The sequence below is a fragment of the Rhinatrema bivittatum genome, chromosome 8 (assembly GCF_901001135.1).
Source record: "Rhinatrema bivittatum chromosome 8, aRhiBiv1.1, whole genome shotgun sequence".
NCBI classification, from domain to species: Eukaryota; Metazoa; Chordata; class Amphibia; order Gymnophiona; family Rhinatrematidae; genus Rhinatrema; species Rhinatrema bivittatum.
In genome coordinates this window covers 159585368-159608236 of record NC_042622.1, presented here as the reverse complement: position 1 = coordinate 159608236, position 22869 = coordinate 159585368, and the positions used below count along the sequence as shown (strand labels likewise).

General features: G+C 41.9%; 1 protein-coding gene across 16 annotated transcripts in view; it reads left to right on the top strand.

Moving 5' to 3' along the window:
• The first annotated feature begins 487 nt into the window (after positions 1–487).
• The window catches only part of ZNF618 (zinc finger protein 618), a 638793-nt gene continuing 616411 nt past the window's right edge, over positions 488–22869 (top strand). For 14 of the 16 annotated variants that reach the window (XM_029611889.1, XM_029611890.1, XM_029611900.1 and 11 more), the window contains exon 1: positions 489–878. The gene's annotated coding sequence lies outside the window, so the exon portion shown is untranslated. Of the gene's footprint in view, positions 879–22869 lie in introns of all 16 variants that reach the window. The other 2 variants (XM_029611901.1, XM_029611903.1) reach the window with 2 other exon arrangements.

The following is a 22869-nucleotide window of genomic DNA, read 5'->3' as shown; positions in this document are numbered from 1 at the left end:
ATTCAGCTAAATCATTTTGAATATGGACCTCACTGTGTTTAAAGCTTCAATAAATCTTTTTTTTTCTCTCCCTTATACAGGAGGTATTCCAACAGTAAAAATCGGTTAGGTAACGCAACATACCAGCACTTGTTTCATATTCCAAAATGGACAAATTACATTTGGAAAAGATGTTGACATTAAAATTATGAAATACAATGTAGAATTCCTTGGGCAGAAGAAAACCGAAGGGTGGGAAAATCAAGTACAAAAAAAAGGCAAAAAATTTTTTTCAGTACTCAGGAGACGAGCAGCTCTAAAGCCTCTGGCCCTGTGCTGGAAACTGCTGCCTAGGCTTTGCCTTCATCACTCCTGCACAGGCCGCTACACGTTTAGGATCTATGTCGGGTGCTTTAGCAAGTGCTGAGCTCTCCCCTTATATAGTGCGGCGCCAGAGTAAAAGGATTGTCGCTTCGCAATGGTGGCCGGAGTGTCTTCCCTTTTTCTCGGCTTGCGACCGAGCTGCGCGAGGCCGGACGTATGGTGGCCGGGACGTGCACTGACTGACACGCTCAGCACACATTAGAGAGCACGTCTAACTCCCTTCCCTCCACTGTGCCTGTCCCGCCCCCACCCCAGAGATCTGCTTTAGCAGTGGCGCCCGCCGATTTCTTTCCATGTTATTGTGCACTAGCCCCCGGAGCGCGGGAATCGGCGGGGGCACGGCCGGGCTGCTTTGTGCAGCGCACATAGTGCACTCAGCACGCAGCGCCCTCCCCCCCCTCCACTCCTCCTGCCCCTCCTCCTCCTCCTCATCCCCGGGCCGAGCGAGGCGGGGAGAACGCGCACCGAGCACCGGACGTGGTGGGAGCAGCAGTGGCGGATCTCCGACAACCAAGGTAACCGAGCTGGCGCCCCGCGCGGGCTTCTCCTGCATTTGTAAAGCGTTTGTGTTACCACCAAAAAAAAAAAAAAAAAAAAAAAACTATGAGAACGCAATTTTTTTTAAGAGGGAGGGAGGAGTAGGAGGAATACGGGGTGTGTATGTGCAGATTTTTCATTTTATTTCTGAAATTCTTTGGGGTGGGGGGAAACCCTAAGAAAAGGGAGGTTTGTTGTGTGGGGCTTTATTTCTTAATTTGTTGGGGTTGATTAAATTGGTTACCGGCTGGGAAAACAAAGCCAGCGGAGTCAGCCATGTCAGTTAGGACAATTCTCGTTTTAGAAAAATGAAACAAGGTTTCCAAAATGAAAAAAAAAAATTCTCGCCTCGAATTTCCCTGCTCCGTGTCGGCGGCTTCTGTGCGGAGCCGCGTTTCTCTGTGTTAACAATGCAATGTTTACTTTTTTTGTATTTGTTGGAAAGTAGATTTTTAAGGCCTTCTTGTTTTATTTCTCTTTTTTCAATTTTTTTCCATTTTTTTTCCGAAACGGCAGTTTTGTTTCATTAAAACGACGCCACCTAGAGGATACTATTTTGTAAATAAAAGAAATTAAAATTGAAAAAAAGGAAATATTTGCTGTTTCTTTTTCCTTTTTTTTCTACAAAAGTTTAGATTGTGAGAATACTGTAAAAGAAATGAGGATTTTTGAAGAATTTTGCAAATTTTACATCTGCACATGAACAAATTTCTTTTAATTAAGAAAATGAGCCTATGTAAATGAAAATAAAAATAAATTTTGATTTTTTTTCATTAGCTTGATGAAAAAGTGTATTTGTAAATTGCAAGCAAGAAATTATTTTGGGAATATCTTAAGTTTCAACTTTTATGTAATTTTTTTTAGAAAGGTTTTGAAAAATATAATTGAAATATTCTAAAAATGCAATTAATTGCATATAAATGAAATTGTTTGTTAAATTATTTTAGAATGGAAGATACTATCAAATATATATAAAATACAATTTAAAATTTGCAGTGGACACACCCAAAACCTAATTTTGTGCATATATGTATATTTTGTAATGCCCAAGCTAAGTCAAGATATTTTAATTAGTACATTTTTAGCATAAACATAAAGTATGGGATTTGGTTTACAGCTGGATCACATAGAATATAAATGTAAAATAAAAACACAATGTTAAAAATTTGAAAACTCAATGCATGTCTGTATTTTAAAATAAAATGTAGGACAGTTTATAGATGTGAAACTATCCTGTATGTAAAATTTTGTATACTATATATAGAACTTAGAATAAAATAGACATTTTAAGTCAGATTTTAATTGTAACTTAGAAACTTGCAGTAGGATTTAGTAAAATGGATTTGTTTTTTAAAAGAAGTCCTGATATGCTGACTAAAATTTTTTTTTTAAGCTTTTAAACATAATAGGTTTAAAATTTTTTTTTCCTTAAACCATTTGTTACCATATAGAATTGATCTGGTAATATTAAATTGTTGGATGGGGATGCTCTTTTCTGGCTTTTGTAAAGCTTAATAGGATAACTGATGATTGCATTTTATTTCACTGTTCTTTCAGAATGTGTTCCACTTCAATGGTGAAACTATAAACTATATTATAATCTGATAGGGAATGTTGATAAATTCTTTTCAGCAATACAGTTGTAGGAGAAAGTAGGTATTGAGATTGGAAATTTTATATTTTATGTTGAACACATACAACAGTGGTATGTGAAGTCAGTGCAGTAAATTTATGACACATTGGCTAAAATTTTAGCTTTCTTATTTGATGCACCTGCAATCATTATAGGAAATTGAATTTCTGTAATCTCCTTATTCTTTGTAGGAGTTCATTAAAAAAAAAACCCAACAAAAAACTTTGTATTTGTATATATTTGATTCCATGACTTTTCTTATCTTTTTTTTTTTTTTTGGGGAAATGTGCCTCACAATTTGACTATAGCTTGTTTATTCTTGAGGTCATGCTGACATTTTAAGTTAATGCTGTACTCTGTAACTAGTATTCCATTGAATATTAAGTAGTTAGGTTTAATGATTGGCTGAATGCCACGCTAGTAGAACAAACTAAAGCCAAAAATGTTTGGAATGCAACACAAAAACTGAAGTAAGGCCTTGTAGTTTTCCTCCTACTTTTTCACAGCTTTGATTTAAAATTAAACTTCAACTTCACAACATTATTTGACCAAAATGTAGTATTCGGCCATATCAAACAGTCTACAGGCCAGATTCAAGCATTATACTTAACTCTGTATTGTTAGTATTGTGGGATGTTTATTTTCTGGAAAAGTCTATAAACAATTTTGCCGATTTTTGGAAATTTCAAGAAATTTTAATATCAATGCGTGACTCAGGCCTTAAGCATCCTGAGTTATTTGGCCAAATTAAATACTGAATAACATTTGTTTTCAATTTTTCTTTTATTTTTCTTGGGAGTTTCAATGTTATAACACATTTTATTTATTAATTTATTTGTTAGGCTTTTATATACCATTGTATTAGATCAGTGGAAAAGTAATTTTTGACTTTTTTTTTTAACATTAAAATTCCCAGGAAAAATAAAATAAACTGAAAATGAAGGTACCTTTTTATATTTGGTACAACTCTGATTTAAAGGTGAAGTTGTGAAGCTGCCAGGCATGTAATAGCTATTCTGTCTCTTGGGGAAAAAATTTCATCTAAGTTAGCCTTGGGATATAAACTTTAGATGGAAATGGTGTGGTAGAGACCTTGACTAGTACGTACAAAAGCATTTTATAGTTTTAGTTGCCTATAGCCCGCTTTATTTTACATGTATTCCACTACTAGTTAGTTCTCTGTTTAGAACATTTTAGTTAATTGACTGATCAAGAACACCTTTCAACTAAGGAAAAGCATTGTTGGTGTTTTTTCACTCTTCAATGCCAAAGTCAAGTCCTTTCTCAGCTGCTTTCTCATAAGGTAAACATGAATTTTCCCCCAAAGGAAGAGCATATCATTATTTTAAGGGTGAAGGTAGTTAAGTTAGCAGGTAATGATCAGGTCAGAATGTTGGTTCCAATGGTATTAGAAGTAGGTCAACCTTAACATACCTTGTGTTCGCTGATTCCAAAGATTCATTTGGAATTTTTATTTTTGTATACAAGGTCTCTCCTCTTCTTTTGAACTTCTGTCTTGATTGAAACCACTTACATGATGTTTTTGGTACTGTGAACCTTAATTTAGTTTTCTGTGGGTTACTCTTTGAATCTCACTCCTGTACCTTAACAGTTATAGTAATAGTCCTCCAGCTGAGAGTCTGGGACCGCTGTTCCCTCCCCTCCTGTAAGAGTGCACTTTTAAAAAAATGTATTACATTCTCAAATATATAAATCAAGAACACTTGAAATTCAAAATTGCATGAATATTTTATACAAAAAAGAAAAATCTTAAAGGAAATAAGAAAAAAAGAATCTTCATTAGCACACTACAAGATGGGGGGACCACCTAATGAAAAGTGTGTGTGGGAAACCCCCCCCAAAGGAAACACATCACCAACAAATTTATATAGCACATGGTTAATTAACCTGGTCTAAATCTGTAGGCGTAGATGTGTTCTGCAGAAAAGCCTCAAGTTGTATGGGATAATTAAAAATAAATAAATAATTGCATAAACATTTCCAGGGAAACTGAAGTTTGAAAAGTTGCCTCAAAGGCCAAAAACCTCTTCCTTTGCTGGGTGGCCTTGGCAACATGAGGAAAAACTGCATTCTTATGACCTAAACGTAGGGATGGGCTCCACCTTAACCAGGGTGGAACCAGACTACTGGCGCTAACCTTTTAAAAAGGAGAAAGAGAGCAGCTTTTAAACTAGAACAAAGGGGAAAGCCGACAGTCGCTCAGCAGCGCATGGTTCAGAGGGAGGTATCTTCAAAGGATACTAATGATGCATTAGAATTACGGCATTCCATCAGTGAGGTTCCAATAACAAGAAAAGTAGTCCAAGTGCCTGCAACTAAAAACTCACCTGAGCTAAAAAATTCTAAATTATCCCTATCAATTAAAAAGCAGAATGAAAATACAAACAAAAAAAAAACTTTGAAATGTTTGTATACTAATGCCAGAAATCTAAGAAGTAAGATGGGAGAACTAGAATGTATAGCAGTGAATGATGACATGGACTTAATTGGCATTTCAGAGACATGGTGGAAGGAGGACAACCAATGGGACAGTGCTATCCCGGGGTACAAATTATATCGCAATGACAGAGAGGAGCACCTGGGAGGCGGTGTAGCGCTTTATGTCTGGGATGGTATAGAGTCCAACAGGATAAACATCCTGTATGAGACTACATGCACAATTGAATCTTTATGGGTAGAAATCCCTTGTGTGTCGGGGAAGACTATAGTGATAGGAGTATACTACCATCCACCTGGTCAAGATGGTGAGACGGACAGTGAAATGCTAACAGAAATTAGGAAGCTAACCAAATTGGTAGTGCGGTAATAATGGGAGATTTCAATTACCCACATAAACATGGTGCAGGACAAAACATATAGTTCCATTGAAACTTCAAATGTATTTTTTATTATAGCGTCAAGTATTCAAAGGTGAGGCAACTCCATTCCAGGTAATCAAGTGAAACAACAATTAAAGTCCCCCGACACGGTCCGTGTTTCGAGTAAGCTGCATCAGGAGGGACCACGGCGAATGTTTAATCTATAATAGAATAACATATATCACGAACGGAACAATACAGGCTGCTAATAAGGAATTATGCAATGTAAAAGCGTACCTTCAGTGTTGACAGCAGGAGCGCAATATCTTGTAATAGTGACAGCCACTTAAAGGAAAAAATGGCGCGAAAGAGAAAAAGAAAATCCCTCTCGCGAGATGCTGAGAGCGGTAGGTACACAGTGACACATATGCAGAATTAGTGACTCATTAATAGAATAGATACCATTCTATTTCCTTATTTAAACCTTTCGGTGAAACTGTGTCCAAAGTGAAGATCCAGCGCTGTTCTCTCCGACCGAGTATCCTGGCAAAATCACCCCCCCCGACGAGGGGGCGCGACTTCCTCCAGGACTAGGAAGGAGAGAGCAGCAACGGAATGACCCGCCTGGAGCCAGTGTGAGACCAAAGGCTCATCACTTCTAGAGGATCTGATATTGCAACAGTGCTCAATGATCCTTGTCTTAATCATTCGCGAAGTTTTACCCACATATAGCAGGGGGCAGGGGCACTTAACCACATATACCACCCCTTTAGTGGTGCAGTCAGTTTTGGAGAATAGTTTAAACACACGTCCAGTCTGAGGGTGTACAAATTCTGTAAACAATTCCGTATGCTGGCACATGATACAGTGGCCACAGGGAGAGTGTTGGCCTCTCACATCTAATCGCATTTCACTGGGGTGGCTCGCTGTATGTACCAGCCGGTCCCGTAGATTGGTCCCTCTTTTGAAGGTGAACCGGAGTGATCCATGCATAAGGTCATTCAAAGAAAGAGCTGACCAATGTCTTTTTATCATATTGGCTATAGATCTGCCTACGACCGAGAAAGGAAGAATACAGTTCAGAGATGTGTCATCGGAGGGTGAAGGTGATGTAAAAAGCCATTCGCGATGAGTATAAAGTGCCCGCTTAAACGCCTTCTTTATAACCCTCGATGGATAACCCCTCTCTAAAAATCGGACAGATAGGCTCTGAGCTTGTGACAAAAAATCAGTGCGATCAGAACAAAGTCTGCGGAGTCTCAAAAATTGTCCGGTAGGGATGTTGTCACGAAGTGCTCTGGGATGACAGCTACTATAGGCTAACAAAGTGTTTCGGTCCGTATGTTTACGGAACAGTGAGGTTTCAAAACGGTCACCCCTCCAGTTGATGGCCACATCCAAAAAGGAAATCTGTGTAGAATGAATGCTAAAGTTAAACTGAATGTGTGGATTACGGGAATTAACCCAGTCAAAGAATACAAAAAATTGAACATCTGGGCCTATCCATACTATAAAGACATCATCGATGTACCGTAGCCATACATGGATGAATGAAGACCATTCTGACGAATGGATATGAACGTCTTCATAATCATCCATGTATAGGCACGCAAGGCTCGGCGCCATAGTCGCCCCCATTGCAGTCCCCTTGTTCTGTTGATAAATTTGATCTTGGAATTGAAAAAAGTTTTTTGTTAAGGCGATCTCCGCAAGTTGGATCAAAAAGGGGGTAGTATGGACAGGCTCAGATGTTCAATTTTTTGTATTCTTTGACTGGGTTAATTCCCGTAATCCACACATTCAGTTTAACTTTAGCATTCATTCTACACAGATTTCCTTTTTGGATGTGGCCATCAACTGGAGGGGTGACCGTTTTGAAACCTCACTGTTCCGTAAACATACGGACCGAAACACTTTGTTAGCCTATAGTAGCTGTCATCCCAGAGCACTTCGTGACAACATCCCTACCGGACAATTTTTGAGACTCCGCAGACTTTGTTCTGATCGCACTGATTTTTTGTCACAAGCTCAGAGCCTATCTGTCCGATTTTTAGAGAGGGGTTATCCATCGAGGGTTATAAAGAAGGCGTTTAAGCGGGCACTTTATACTCATCGCGAATGGCTTTTTACATCACCTTCACCCTCCGATGACACATCTCTGAACTGTATTCTTCCTTTCTCGGTCGTAGGCAGATCTATAGCCAATATGATAAAAAGACATTGGTCAGCTCTTTCTTTGAATGCCCTTATGCATGGATCACTCCGGTTCACCTTCAAAAGAGGGACCAATCTACGGGACCGGCTGGTACATACAGCGAGCCACCCCAGTGAAATGCGATTAGATGTGAGAGGCCAACACTCTCCCTGTGGCCACTGTATCATGTGCCAGCATACGGAATTGTTTACAGAATTTGTACACCCTCAGACTGGACGTGTGTTTAAACTATTCTCCAAAACTGACTGCACCACTAAAGGGGTGGTATATGTGGTTAAGTGCCCCTGCCCCCTGCTATATGTGGGTAAAACTTCGCGAATGATTAAGACAAGGATCATTGAGCACTGTTGCAATATCAGATCCTCTAGAAGTGATGAGCCTTTGGTCTCACACTGGCTCCAGGCGGGTCATTCCGTTGCTGCTCTCTCCTTCCTAGTCCTGGAGGAAGTCGCGCCCCCTCGTCGGGGGGGTGATTTTGCCGGGATACTCGGTCGGAGAGAACAGCGCTGGATCTTCACTTTGGACACAGTTTCACCGAAAGGTTTAAATAAGGAAATAGAATGGTATCTATTCTATTAATGAGTCACTAATTCTGCATATGTGTCACTGTGTACCTACCGCTCTCAGCATCTCGCGAGAGGGATTTTCTTTTTCTCTTTCGCGCCATTTTTTCCTTTAAATGGCTGTCACTATTACAAGATATTGCGCTCCTGTCAACACTGAAGGTACGCTTTTACATTGCATAATTCCTTATTAGCAGCCTGTATTGTTCCGTTCGTGATATATGTTATTCTATTATAGATTAAACATTCGCCGTGGTCCCTCCTGATGCAGCTTACTCGAAACACGGACCGTGTCGGGGGACTTTAATTGTTGTTTCACTTGATTACCTGGAATGGAGTTGCCTCACCTTTGAATACTTGACGCTATAATAAAAAATACATTTGAAGTTTCAATGGAACTATATGTTTTGTCCTGCACCATGTTTATGTGAGTACTTGCTTACGTGCAAGGTTGGCTTCTGTTGATTTTGGAGATTTCAATTACCCCAATATTGACTGGGAAAAATGTATCATCGGCACATGCTAGAGATATAAAGTTCCTGGATGGAATAAATGACATTTGTATGGAGCAATTGGTTCAGCAATACCATCCTAGAAGCACAGTCCAGATGTATTTCACACATTAAGAAAGGTAGAAAGAAGGCAAAACGATTACCAGCATGGTTAAAAGGAGAGGTGAAAGAAGCAATTTTAGCCAAAAGATCTTCATTCAAAAATTGGACGAAGGATCCAACAGAAGAAAATAGGATTATGCATAAGCATTGGCATGTTAAATGTAAGACATTGATAAGACAGGCTAAGAGAGAATTTGAAAAGAAGTTGGCCGTAGAGGCAAAAACTCACAGTAAAAACTTTTAAAAATATATCCGAAGCAGAAAGCCTGTGAGGGAGTCAGTTGGACAGTTAGATGATCGAGGGGTTAAAGGGGCACTTAGAGAAGATAAGACCATCGCTGAAAGATTAAATGATTTTTTTGCTTCAGTGTTTACTGAAGAGGATGTTGGGAAGGTACCTGTACCAGAGAAGGTTTTCATGGGTAATGATTCAGATGGACTGAACTAAATCACGGTGAACCTAGAAGATGTGGTAGGCCTGATTGATAAACTGAAGAGTAGTAAATCACCTGGACTGGATGGTATACACCTCAGGGTTCTGAAGGAACTAGAAAATGAAATTTCAAACCTATTAGTAAAAATTTGTAACCTATCATTGAAATCATCCATTGTACCTGAAGACTGGAGGATAGCTAATGTAACCCCAATATTTAAAAAGGGCTCCAGGGCGATCCAGGAAAATACAGACCGGTTAGCCTGACTTCAGTGCCAGGAAAAATAGTGGAAAGTGTTCTAAATATCAAAATCACAGAACATATAGAAAGACATGGTTTAACGGAACAAAGTCAGCATGGCTTTACCCAAGGCAATTCTTGCCTCACAAATCTGCTTCACTTTTTTGAAGGAGTTAATAAACATGTGGATAAAGGTGAACCGGTAGATGTAGTGCACTTGGATTTTCAGAAGATGTTTGACAAAGTTCCTCATGAGAGGCTTCTAGGAAAAGTAAAAAGTCATGGGATAGGTGGCGATGTCCTTTCGTGGATTACAAACTGGCTAAAAGACAGGAAACAGAGAGTAGGATTAAATGGACAATTTTCTAAGTGGAAGGGAGTGGGCAGTGGAGTGCCTCAGGGATCTGTATTGGGACCCTTACTTTTCAATATATTTATAAATGATCTGGAAAGAAATACGAGTGAGATAATCAAATTTGCAGATGACACAAAATTGTGCAGAGTAGTTAAATCACAAACAGATTGTGATAAATTGCAGGAAGACCTTCTGAGACTGGAAAATTGGGCATCGAAATGGCAGATGAAATTTAATGTGGATAAGTGCAAGGTGATACATATAGGGAAAAATAACCCATGCTATAGTTACACAATGTTAGGTTCCATATTAGGTGCTACCACCCAAGAAAGGTCTAGGCGTCCTAGTGGATAACACATTGAAATCAGTTCAGTGTGCTGCAGCAGTCAAAAAAGCAAACAGAATGTTGGGAATTATTAGAAAAGGAATGGTGAATAAAATGGAAAACGTCATAATGCCTCTGCATCGCTCCATGGTGAGACTGCACCTTGAATACTGTGTACAATTCTGGTCGGCGCATCTCAAAAAAGATATAGTTGCGATGGAGAAGGTACAGAGAAGGGCATCCAAAATAAGGGGAATGGAACAGCTCCCCTATGAGGAAAAACTAAAGAGGTTAGGACTTTTCAGCTTGGAGAAGAGACTGCTGATGGGGGGGATATGATAGAGGTGTTTAAAATCATGAGAGGTCTAGAACGGGTAGATGTGAATTAGTTATTTACTCTTTCAGATAATAGAATAGGGGGCACTCCATGAAGTTAGCATGTGGCACATTTAAAACTAATCGGAGAAAGTTCTTTTTCACTCAACGCACAATTAAACTCTGGAATTTGTTGCCAGAGGATGTGGTTAGTGCAGTTAGTGTAGCTGTGTTTAAAAAAGGAGTGGATAGGTTTTTGGAGGAGAAGTCCATTACCTGCTATTAACTTCACTTAGAGAATAGCCACTGCTATTACTAGCAACAGTAACATGGAATAGACTTAGTTTTTAGGTACTTGCCAGGTTCTTATGGCCTGGATTAGCCACTGTTGGAAACAGGATGCTGGTCTGACCCAGTATGGCATGTTCTTATGTAAGTATCTTGGCTTTAACCTGAAGAGATTTTAAGCATCCAATTCTTATCTAATTCCAAGGCAGATATAACAAAGTAAGTACCTCTGACTTCCATAATTAGTTGAGAATCCTGCAGTACAGCTGTCAAGTTCAAATTTTCAGAGAATACCTCAGATTTGGGAAGCTTATCCACAGGTTCTTCCTTCTCTTTAGAAGAAGAAATGTTGAAAACTTTAAGCACCGGGGTAGTAGACTCAGCGGAAACATTTAAAAATTCCAAATAAAACTTCCTTGGCATCTCATGAGGATATATCAAGGATATCATTGGAACCTTAAGTTAAATCTTTTGACGTGGCTTTTCATATTCTCCAGTTTACGATAAGTAAGATTATCCTTGATAAGTCACTTTACTCTCCACTGCTTCAGGTACAAAACTTAGATTGTAAGCCCTCTGGGGATAGAGAAATACCTACAGCACCTGAATGTAAACCGATGTGATATCTCAGATCGAATGTCTGTATATAAAAAAATAATAAATAAAATAAACATACAGTCACTGTGGAGTACCTACCTTCAGCAGTAGCACTCACAATGTAAGTAGGAGCTGCCTTCTATACCCAGACTGCTGCCCTCCAGCAGTCTACCCGCTTTGGTTAGGTCAGCAAAGGATTCAGGAGCTGCCTTCTGGAGACGCAGGAGCCTCCTGATCCCAGTAGGGCTTTTCCTCTTAACCATCTCAGCTGTGTTTAACCCACAGAGCTTTTCTTGCCCAGCAAGATCTTGTCCACAGTGCTCTCTTTCCTTCTGTAGGAATTTAAGGTGGACCAGGTCTAGCCTAGTCCCACACAGGTTAAGGAAGGGTAGTATCCCACTCCTTCACATATCCTCTGCCTCGGGTCTAGATTCATCAAAATGGTATAAATATAGCGAAATAGGGCCTGTGATAAAATGGGTGTGGTTAGGATAATTTCCTGCATCACATAGTCAATTTTCACAAAGCATAATATGTTGTCGTGCGTTGTCTGCATCGTGTGTGGCATCAGCGCATCGTGCATCATTTTACGCAGTGTATGTTGATTTATGCATTGCGTGTTATTTTTCAGGTTTATATATTGCAGCTGCCTCTTTGAGGTTGTCAGGCATTTGGCGAGAGGAGAGTAGGTGAGTGGTTTAGTGGGAGTAGCTTTTTTCTGATTACCTGAGTGAGTTGTCTTGTCTTCTGTTGTCCTTTTGTTTCCCTTTCCCCTGGTCTTTTGTGTTTGTTGGAATGAAAGTCTTTGTTAGTTTGTCTTTGCAGTGAGACTTGGTGGTGAAGACAGGCATCAGGAAAGGGGGAGGGAGGACAAGGGCAGGAATACTAGATGGAGGAGTAGGGATAGGAACAGAGAGAAGCAGGAGGGAATGGAATAGGAGGAGGTGGGAGGGGGAAGAGGAAGAAGGGGAGTGGGAGCAAGGAAGAGGCAGGTGAAGAGGATGGCAGGCTAGGGATAGGCAGAGGGGAAAGGAGTTTGTAGGGCGGACCGGGGGTGGGGGGTGGAGAGAAAGGAGGGGAGTGGGAACGAGAGTGAGGAAAGGGAGGCCATCTCTCCGGAAGTGGAAATGACACCCCATTCTGGCAGCTGGGCAGCAAGGTGTGCTCATCTGAGTGTTTTGAAGTTCAGCGTGGAGGACAATGAAATGATTATTGCAGGGGTCCTCAAACATTTTGCTATGCTCTTCAGTAACCGTGCAGCCAGGACATTGAGGGCATCCAAGGTCCAGATCTGGCGTACCATGGCCCAGGCTATATCCAGGTGCAGCCATCTGAAGCGGAGTGGGGAGCACATGGCCCATAGATACCGTGACATCAAGGCCCAAGTTGTCAAACAGTTACAAATGTATATGGCAGACCGGAAGAGGAGCCCCGTGTCCGATAGAGCTGACACCAAAAGAGAAGTGCCTCATCCAGTTCCTGGGAACAGATGTAATTGAGGGCACGGCTGAGTGGCTGCACACCATGTGAGCCGGCCAATGTAATCCCAATATTTAAAAAAGGCTCCAAGGGCAATCCGGTTAACTACAGACCAGTGAGCCTGACTTCAGTGCCAGGAAAAATAGTGGAAACTATTCTCAAGATCAAAATCGTAGAGCATATAGAAAGACATGATTCAATGAAACACAGTCAACGTGGATTTACCCAAGGGGAAGTCTTGCCTAACAAATCTGCTTCATTTTTTTGAAGGGGTTAATAAACATGTGGATAAAGGTGAACCGGTAGATACAGTGTATTTGGATTTTCAGAAGGCGTTTGACAAAGTCCCTCATGAGAGGCTTCTACGAAAACTAAAGAGTCATGGGATAGGAGGCGATGTCCTTTCGTGGATTACAAACTGGTTAAAAGACAGGAAACAGAGAGACCAATTAATCCTACTCTCTGTTTCCTGTTTTTTAACCAGTTTGTAATCCACGAAAGGACATCGCCTCCTATCCCATGACTCTCTACTTTTCTTAGAAGCCTCTCATGAGGGACTTTGTCAAACGCCTTCTGAAAAGCCAAATATATATAAATGATCTGGAAAGGAATACGATGAGTGAAGTTATCAAATTTGCGGATGATACAAAATTATTCAGAGTAGTTAAATCACAAGCGGATTGTGACACATTACAGGAAGACCTTGCAAGACTGGAAGATTGGGCATCCAAATGGCAGATGAAATTTAATGTGGACAAGTGCAAGGTGTTGCATATAGGGAAAAATAACCCTTGCTGTAGTTACACGATGTTAGGTTCCATATTAGGAGCTACCACCCCGGAAAAAGATCTAGGCATCATTGTGGATAATATTTTAAAATCGTCGGCTCAGTGTGCTGCAGCAGTCAAAAAAGCAAACAGAATGTTAGGAATTATTAGGAAGGGAATGGTTAATAAAACGGAAAATTTCATAATGCCTCTATCGCTCCATGGTGAGACCGCACCTGGAATACTGTGTACAATTATGGTCACCGCATCTCAAAAAAGATATAGGTACAAAGAAGGGCAACCAAAATGATAAAGGGGATAGAACAGCTCCCCTATGAGGAAAGGCTAAAGAGGTTAGGGCTGTTCAGCTTGGAGAAGAGACGGCCGAGGGGGGATATGATAGAGGTCTTTAAGATCAAGAGAGGTCTTGAACGAGTAGATGTGAATCGGTTATTTACACTTTCGAATAATAGAAGTTAGCAAGTAACACATTTAAGACTAATCAGAGAAAATTCTTTTTCACTCAACTCACAATAAAGCTCTGGAATTTGTTGCCAGAGGATGTGGTTAGTGCAGTTAGTGTAGCTGGGTTAAAAAAGGTTTGGATAAGTTCTTGGAGGAGAAGTCCATTAACGGCTATTAATTAAATTTACTTAGGGAATAGCCACTGCTATTAATTGCATCAGTAGCATGGGATCTTCTTAGTGTTTGTGTAATTGCCAGGTTCTTGTGGCCTGGTTTGGCCTCTATTGGAAACAGGATGCTGGGCTTGATGGACTCTTGGTCTGACCCAGCATGGCAATTTATGTTCTGACTGACTGACAGAGCAAAACAGATGCACCAAGACAGACACAGAGTCACAGATATACCACACCTAGACAGATCCCCCCCCTCCCAGTACAGAAGCAGTCAGACACCATACACCTAGACAGACAAACGTAGACAGACAGAACCCATCACACACACACACAGGCATAGACCGCACACCGAACAAACACAGAAACATGCACTCCACACCAAACCCAGAGAGAGGGAGATGCATTGCACCCAGACATACAGATCATACACTACAGCAGTAAAGGCTAGAAAAATTTTCAAATTTAGGTGCCAGCCAAAATGTTTTAGGAGCTATGAAAAACTCCATACCACCCTCCCCAACTTTTTTTTTTTTCCCCACTCATTTTCCTATTTTTCTGTTCGTGTATTTTTCTTAGTTTGCCCATCTTTATTTTCTCAGGTTTTGACTTGCTTACTTTATGCTTTTATTTTCTCTTCCCCCACCTTCTTTCTTTCTCCCCTCCACATTTTCATTCTCTCTGACCTCTTTGCCCATTCCCCTCAGCAACCTCGCCACTTTTTTCCCCAGTGGGCAACTCCTGTGATCTTTCTGGGTAGGAACCTGGCGGCAGGAGCAGGAACTCCTTCAAGGCTGAAGCCTGAGAATGGCAGCTGCTCTTGGCTAGTAGAACAACACAGTGGCTGTTGCCATGTCAAGTTCTGCTGCAGAGTAGGCAGCTCCTCACCAAGGCATACCACAGTGGAAGTAACTCCTCTCCTTGGCCTACCGAAAGAGGACACATGGATAAGCTGTGGCATGCTTGCAATGATGTCGCTACATTCTGGCAGCTCCCTCCGTCCTGAGCTTGTAGTGCCTCCACGGCATCAAGACTCTACAGTGTAGCCATTTTTTTTTCTTCTCTGATTGGGCAGCCAATGTGCACCCCCCCTCAGGATTATTCAAGGCCCCCCTGAGGGGTCTTATCTCCCAGTTTACTCACCCCTGCTCTACACCATTCCTCATGCCTCACTTGATCTCTCATGTTTTCCACACCTTTATGGGTGTCCATCCTGTAGAAGATTTTGGTATCATCCGCAGAAAGGCAAACCTTTCCCAATAGTCCTTCTACAATATCTCTTGTGAAAATGTTGAAAAGAACAGGTTCAAGAACCAAGCCTTGTGGCACACCACTAGTAACTCCCCTTTCTCCAAGAACAAGCAGGATGGCAGTCCTCACCCATGGGTGACATCGGATGGAGTCCGACACGGAAAAATTGTTTCTAGAACTTTGACTGAGCCTTATTGAGCATGCTTAGCATGTATTACACTACACGTCCACATGGGGTCCCCTTCATCCTCTCTTCCACGGAGCCTGTCATTTTGCATTCAGGTGAGATCCTCACTTTTTCTAAACTTTTAGTCTGCTTCAGCCTGTCTTTGGAAAACTTCATTTTCGTGATTTTTGAATTTCGCTGCCTCACATGTTTGTCATGGGGTCCCCCAGTTCTCCTTTAGCATCCTAGGTAGGTTTTTTTTATAGTTAATACTCCCGTGGCAGTGGTTTGTTTGGTGCCTTCCGGCCCTCAATGGCTGCTGCATTTGATTTCGATCTAGAGTCCCTTATATTTTGTGACATGTCCACTTTGGGATTTAAGCGATGCCCCCGGTGCACGAGGACCATGTCTGTCAGGGACACCCACGATAGAGATATACTTTGCCTTGGGGCATGATATGATATCTGGGGTTTCAGCAATTGTGCCAGGATGACCCCGAAGAGATGTAAGATCCGTCTCGACAAGATGGAGCACTTCTTCATGCTAGACCACCTGTTCTCAGTTATGTAAACCGGCATGATGTTCCCCACTAATGTCTGTATATAAAACCTTTAAATAAATAAATAAATAGAAAAGACGATACATCAGCATTGGAGGCATCGGCATCAAGGTACCTCAAAATCATACCAATGGACACCAAGCCATCTACATTAGCGGGGCCATTGGTTCTGTCAAGGTCGTCAGCTGAATGGGATGCAGGAAACTGGCAATTGTCTGTTCCTCATCAACCTCTGTACTGGGGAAGGACCATGCCAATCATCGAGGAAAGCCGAAGAAACATCTGCATCAGTCCCCACTGATGTACCAGCTTCTGCTGTGATGCCCCCAAAGTGGCTTCATGGAGAGGAGAGCCAGTCCTCCATCGAGGCTGGGGAGTGTGCCATAGACTCCATCGGTCCTGATGCCAGCTACCAATCATCTTCTCTGTTCCAAGGAGGATCTGTTACTACACCTCTGTCCCAGCCTATGTGGCATCAGCGATGTTCGAGGAGGAACTGGAGAGGCTTGTGCAGCTGGCCATCGAGAAGGCGATATGCAGCATCGGCATAGATGGTGCCGGTACTGTTGCTCCTTGAGTCACTGCTGGAATCCCTGCATGCACTCATCAGTGTGTTACCGATCCAGCCGGCGTCAGTTCGCAGGACAGCATTGATGCCCTGTGGGACACAGTCTCCTCCTGCTGATCTGGTCATCATTGCCAGTTCCTTGCAGGAAGCTCCCTTCAGGCTGGCAAAGGCGCTGGAGCCTGTGGTCCCCACATCCAGTTTCCATCAGGGCCTGCACCGCTGGGCAAAGGCCCAGGGCCCCATCCCTGGTCAATGATAGTTGGGATGAAGGCAACTGTAACCCCTGGGGGGATGACTAATCCGTGATTTCTGATGATGCTTCTGATGGTCTCATCTCAGATCTGTCTCCTCCCGAGGAGTAAAAGAAGTCCTTGCCAGAGGACCTCTCCTTCGCAGGGTTTTTCCAGTTGATTGTGGAAGCCATCCCCTTTCAGTTAATGATTGAAGAGGATATCAAGCACAAAATGCTAGATATCCTCCAGTTCATGGAGACTCCCAAGGAGATTGTGGCAGTCCTAGTGTAAGAGATCCTTGTGGAGTTACTTTTGAGGATGTGAGAACACCCCTCAAGTGCCTCCCATGAACAGGAAGGCAGACTCAGTCTCTCGTCCAGAAGGCTCTTGGATTCTGTAAACAGCTGCCTTACCAGCCGGTGGTAGTCAAATCCGCTGTCAAGAAGGCCAAGCGTTCTTGGACCCATTTCTCTGCCCTCAGGGAAGGATCACAGGGTAGAAAGGTGTTCAAGGGGATCTATGCTCATTGCCCGCATAGCTGCCTACCAGTTCTACATGAGCCAATATATGTGGGACATCTGGAAGAGGGTGCAGGATGTTGCCAAGCAACTGCAGCAGCGAGAAGCACTCCTGTTGCTGGTGCATAAGGGCCTGGAGTGCAGAAAACACAAGGTCTGCTAAATCTACAATGTTTTTGAAATGGAATCGAGGGTCTCTGCAGTGGGAATTGGGTGCCTACAGACCCACATGGCTGCGGGCCTCTGATCTCAGACCAGAGGTGCAAGAACAACTTGCTGACATGCCGTACACTGGAGAGAATGTCTTTTTGGAGATTAAGATCAAGGACGCAGTGACCCAAATCCAGGACCACAGTGTAACCCTTCAGTAGCTGTCTCCCAGCAGTCCTGACCCATTCCCTTCATCGAGGAGGGTACTATCCTTCGCCCTTTTGCTGCCGTCAACACCAGGGCTTTTGCAGCCATCCAAGGCAGCAGAGCCCTAGCTGGCACCTCCGTCAACTCTAGGCACGGGGTTTTGACTGGATTGTTGGGAGCAGAGCCCAGTATGGATCTGCTGGTCTGGGGAAGGTTCAGACCAGTGGGTTCGGTCCATTGTATACCAAGGGTACCGATTTTTGAACTTATTGGATGCCCTGCTAAATTGCCCCTTGAGCTTATTTTGGGGCCTGGTAGCACATGTGGAAGTACTAATAATGGAGCTCTCTGTCCTCTCTTAATGTCTAGAGTGGTCAAACCCATTCCACAAGGGTAAAGAGGGTGGGGATTTTACTTCCAATATTTCCTGTTACTAAAGAAAACAGAAGGACTCCGGCCCTTGAACAAATTCATCAAAAAAGAAAAGTTCAAGATGGTTTCTCAGTGCACCTACACAGACTGGGAGTTCATGTTTTCCTGTATCTGGACGATTGGCTGTTCAAGAGCACCTCTCAGGCAGGGGGCAATGAGTCCATGTACTCGACCATCTGGGTGTTGGAGACACTAGGATTTGTCATCAACTACCCCAAGTCCCATTTCAGCCCGTCACCTTACTTGGACTTTATTGGTGCCCTGCTAGACAAGGCTCAGGCCAAGTTCTTCCTGCCTCGAAAAAGGGCCATCAACCTGAAGACCATCGTAGCAGGGCTTCAGAGTCGTCAGGTGTCAGCTTGGTACATTTGAGGATATTGGGCCATATAGCCATGACTGTTCGTCACTCCCTTGGCATGTTTACACATGCGAAAGGCCCAATGGACCCTAAGGTAGCAGTGGTGTCATGCATTTATTAAACTGGCCAGCTGCTTTTCTAAACTGTGGACTGGCTGCAGGGCAGATTTGGAAGGGAGGTGATGGCCATATTGTGGGTGTGATTTGGTAAAATGCACGTCTCTGACTGCTGTACAAGATGATTGATGTGAACCCATGATGCAGACTTCACTGGAAATGTGGATCCATATCAGCGTTTGAGCTAAGCATTACTTTAATTTCAATATTCAAAAAATTAAATTGTGTAGAATTATGGACATTATTTTGGACTGCTGATTAAATATCTCAACCTAATTTTTGAATGGCTTGTGATATGATAGTCTAACTTTCTTAAAGTATGTTTGGTCTAAAAAGTTGGTTTAAAACTGGGACAAGATTTCCTATATGGCTCCATAAGTTAAAAAATGCCAAGCTGATGCAGATCAATGGTCCATAAAGTCCAGCATCCTGACTGACAATGGTTAATCCAGATCTTAGAAATAGTTGAAAGATCATGTCTTATTGCTTATTCCCAAATGTAGTAGCTGATTGCTAAGATTGCCTAAATAGAAAGAGTTTATGGAATTAATCTCTAGAAACTTGTCCAAGCCTCTCTCTTTTTTTTTTTTTTTATAAACATGGCTATGCTATTAGTTTTTACCACATTTTCTGGCAACAAATTCAACATATGCTTTGACTGGAAAAAAATAGTTCCTCAAAATTGGTTTTTTTTTGTTTTTTTTGTGTGTGAATCTGTTATCAACAGCATAACCAATCTAATATGATACAGTCAGAGTTTGCCATACAGACTTGTACAGAGGCATAAAGGCTTAATAGACATAAATAATCATCAACAACATTATATAAACGTTACATAAACTTGCGTGAACAATGACAGCAACAAACTATGCAGGAACTACAACAGTCTATTAATCTGGTCTTGAACTGTGCATACCATGTACATGTAAGCAGGCTAGCAAACGTCTACCCGATACCTGGCTAGAGCAGATATAACCCAGGTCAGGTATCCATTATTACCAGAGAGCATAGCTATTCTATTGATAGTTTTAATTAAATACCTTCCATTTCCCACTTCTAAAGTCGTCAGTACTCCCCTCCTCCTCCCCTCCTTCCAATCAATCTTCCTAACCTTCTTCCCCACCCCCCTGTCTCTACTCAGTGTTATGAGATAGTGTCATGGGATAGTGTGTGCGTGTGGGAGTGCTCATTGTGGGTATCATGTTAGACTTCAGTGAAGTATTCCTTTGTACATGGTTCAGGTGGGCATTGGAAAATCAGCTTGTTTGAACAAGGTGTTAACAAGGTATTAGCCTTTGGGCAACTGTTAGTTCATTTTGATAGGAGGGTCCAGATGTGCCTTTTCTTCTACCAATAGTAGTTTAACATAATCTGCCCAGATTTGGATTGTCTTCTTTCCATGTTTTTCAGGATGTTTCTTAGCCGCCATATATTCCTGGCGGAGTAGCCTCTGAGGTTTTTGTTTATAAATGGGCAAATATTGAGGTCTCGGTGTCGCCCATTGCGCTAATATAGTATCAATAGCAATTAACCGAATTTTGCGAAAAAGTAATAAGTTATGGCTTGCTAGTGTAGGAGCCTTCGCTTCAAGCAGGCCGAAGAGCCAGATCCTTGGGTTCATCGGAAGAGAGATACCCCACATTGAGTGTGCCAGTGTTTGTAAATGTGTCCATAATACCTGCACTTCTGTGCATAACCAAATTCCATGGTAAAAATCCAGATTTGGGTCCATGCATCTCATGCAACAGTGGTCTGGTATTGTCCCCATATAAAAAGCCGTTTTTTGGGAGTAATATGCTTGATAGTAAAATTTATAAAGTTTGTCTCTGAGGGATACGTTTTCAGTAACTTTCAGAATTATCTGCATACAGGTTTGAAATTCCTCCGGCAAGAGTGCCCCAGGCAACCATCTATTCCATTTTGCAATTATCCTGGAAAAATCAGGCTTATGGGTCAAGGTTATTAGGGCGGCATAGAAATGCGAACACTTAGAACGCTTCCCGTCTGGCCCCTTTAGCAGCTGATACAGGGGCTTCGAGTGTTTGAAAAGAGGATTCACTAGCAAGGTATCCAACTTGAAGTGTCTTAATTGCAAGTAACAAAAGTGCTTGTACGGTAAAGAGTGGTTCTCCTGTATTTCCTGAAAGCTAAAAATATGATTAGATTGAGCAATGGTATCAATTAGTTGACTAATATTAATCAAGCCTTGAGTGGCCCATCTATGAAAGGGCCCAACATCCATCCCCGGCAAAAACAAAGGGCATCCCTGAATAGGAAGGCAAGTTGAGGCCTGGTGTCACTAGGAGCAATTTACAGATTGCTTTCCATGCCATTCGGAATGGACGGATTATTACGCTGGAAGTGATCTGAGATGGTAATAGTGTGGGAGAAACTTGCAACACGGTACTAGGGCTGTACGGAGCTAACCAATTTCCCAGCCTTCTTTCCACTCCAGATATCGGTTGAGTTCTTTGTAGATATCTATAATATCTTGCCTTTTTAGCCAGGTAGGTAGCATAGCAAACAGGTAGAGCCACTTCGATATTTCCATCATTTTCAGTAGTAGGATCTTTCCTGACAGGAAAAGTGGCAAGGTCCTCAAAACTTTGTTTTGTTATTAGCTTCTGTTTTAAGGGGATGATATTGGAGGAATAAAGTTTCTTGGGGTCTGCAGGGATATTGATCCCCAGGTATTTTAATGAGTTCATGACCCATTTCAAAGGAAATTTTCCTGGCCAGGTAGATTTGAGAGTTCCTAGAATATCCAACGCTTCCGATTTATGTGTTGATTTTCAAACCAGCAAATCTGCCAAAAGCACATTGAATGCTAAGGACATGGGATAATGCGGAAGCAGGGTTGCTCAAGTATAGGAGCATATCAGCAAACGCCGCAACTGTGAAGTGTCCTCCTGAGAACTGCATCCCTTGTATGTCTAATGATAAAGCCAATTTCCTCAAGAGGGGGCCTAAGGCTATGATATATAAAATTGGAGAAAGTGGACAACCTTATCGAACTCCTCTTTGAATCTGGATTTCATCTGAAAGGTTATCATTAGCAGAGATATGAGATACAGGTTTATGGTATAGAATAGCAATTGCGGCTATGAACTGATTCGGGATGCCAAAACGTCCCAGGACACATGATCGAAGGCTTTTTCCGAATCTAAACCTACTGCCAACGCTGGCATTTAAGTACGATGGGATATCTCAATGGCTGTGAGCAAGCGAATGACATGTGCACCTGCATTTCAGCCCCCAACAAACCCGGCCTGATAAGGGTATATGATCGATGGAAGTATCTTGCCCAATCGAATTGCAAGGATCCGTGCCTCAAAATTGTTTTAAATTTGCTACCAGTTTCATGGAGTTTTCCTTAGTACTGTTGGGTAAATGTTTCTGATTTATCTGTTCTACAGATTTCATAATCCTATATTTCCATTGTCTCTTCTCTAAGCAGAAGAGCCCTAACCTGTTTAGACTTTATTCATAAGAGAGTATTCCATTCTCTTTGTTTTGGTGCCCTTCTCTCTCAACGTTTTCTGGTTTGGCTATGTTTTTTTTAGATGGGGTGATCAGAAGTGCACACAATACTCAAGGAGCAATTGCACCATTGATTGATAAAGATGTATTATGATATTCTCCATTTTTGTTTTTCCATTCCTTTCCTTGCTTTTTTGATGCTGCCAAGCTGAGTGTAGGATTTCAATGTATTGTCCACAATGGCTTCAAGATGCTTTTTCTGGCTGGTGACTCCTAATACAGATATACAATGCTGGGTTCCATGTTTAGGCTTGTTTCCTTATGTGCATCATAAGAACATAAGACATGCCATACTGGGTCAGACCAAGGGTCCTTCAAGCCTAGCATCCTGTTTCCAAAAGTGGCCAATTCAAGTCATAAGTACCCGGCAAGTACCCAAGTATTAAATAGATCCCAAGCTACTATTCCTTATTGATAGCAGTTCATGGACTTCTCTAGAAATTTATCTAAACCTTTTTTTTTTTTTTTTTAAACCCAGTTACCCGACCTCCCATAACCACATCCTCTGTCAATGTATTCCAGGGCTTAATTATGTGTTGAGCAAAAACATTTTCTTTGATTTTGTTTAAATGAGCTACATGCTAACTTCATG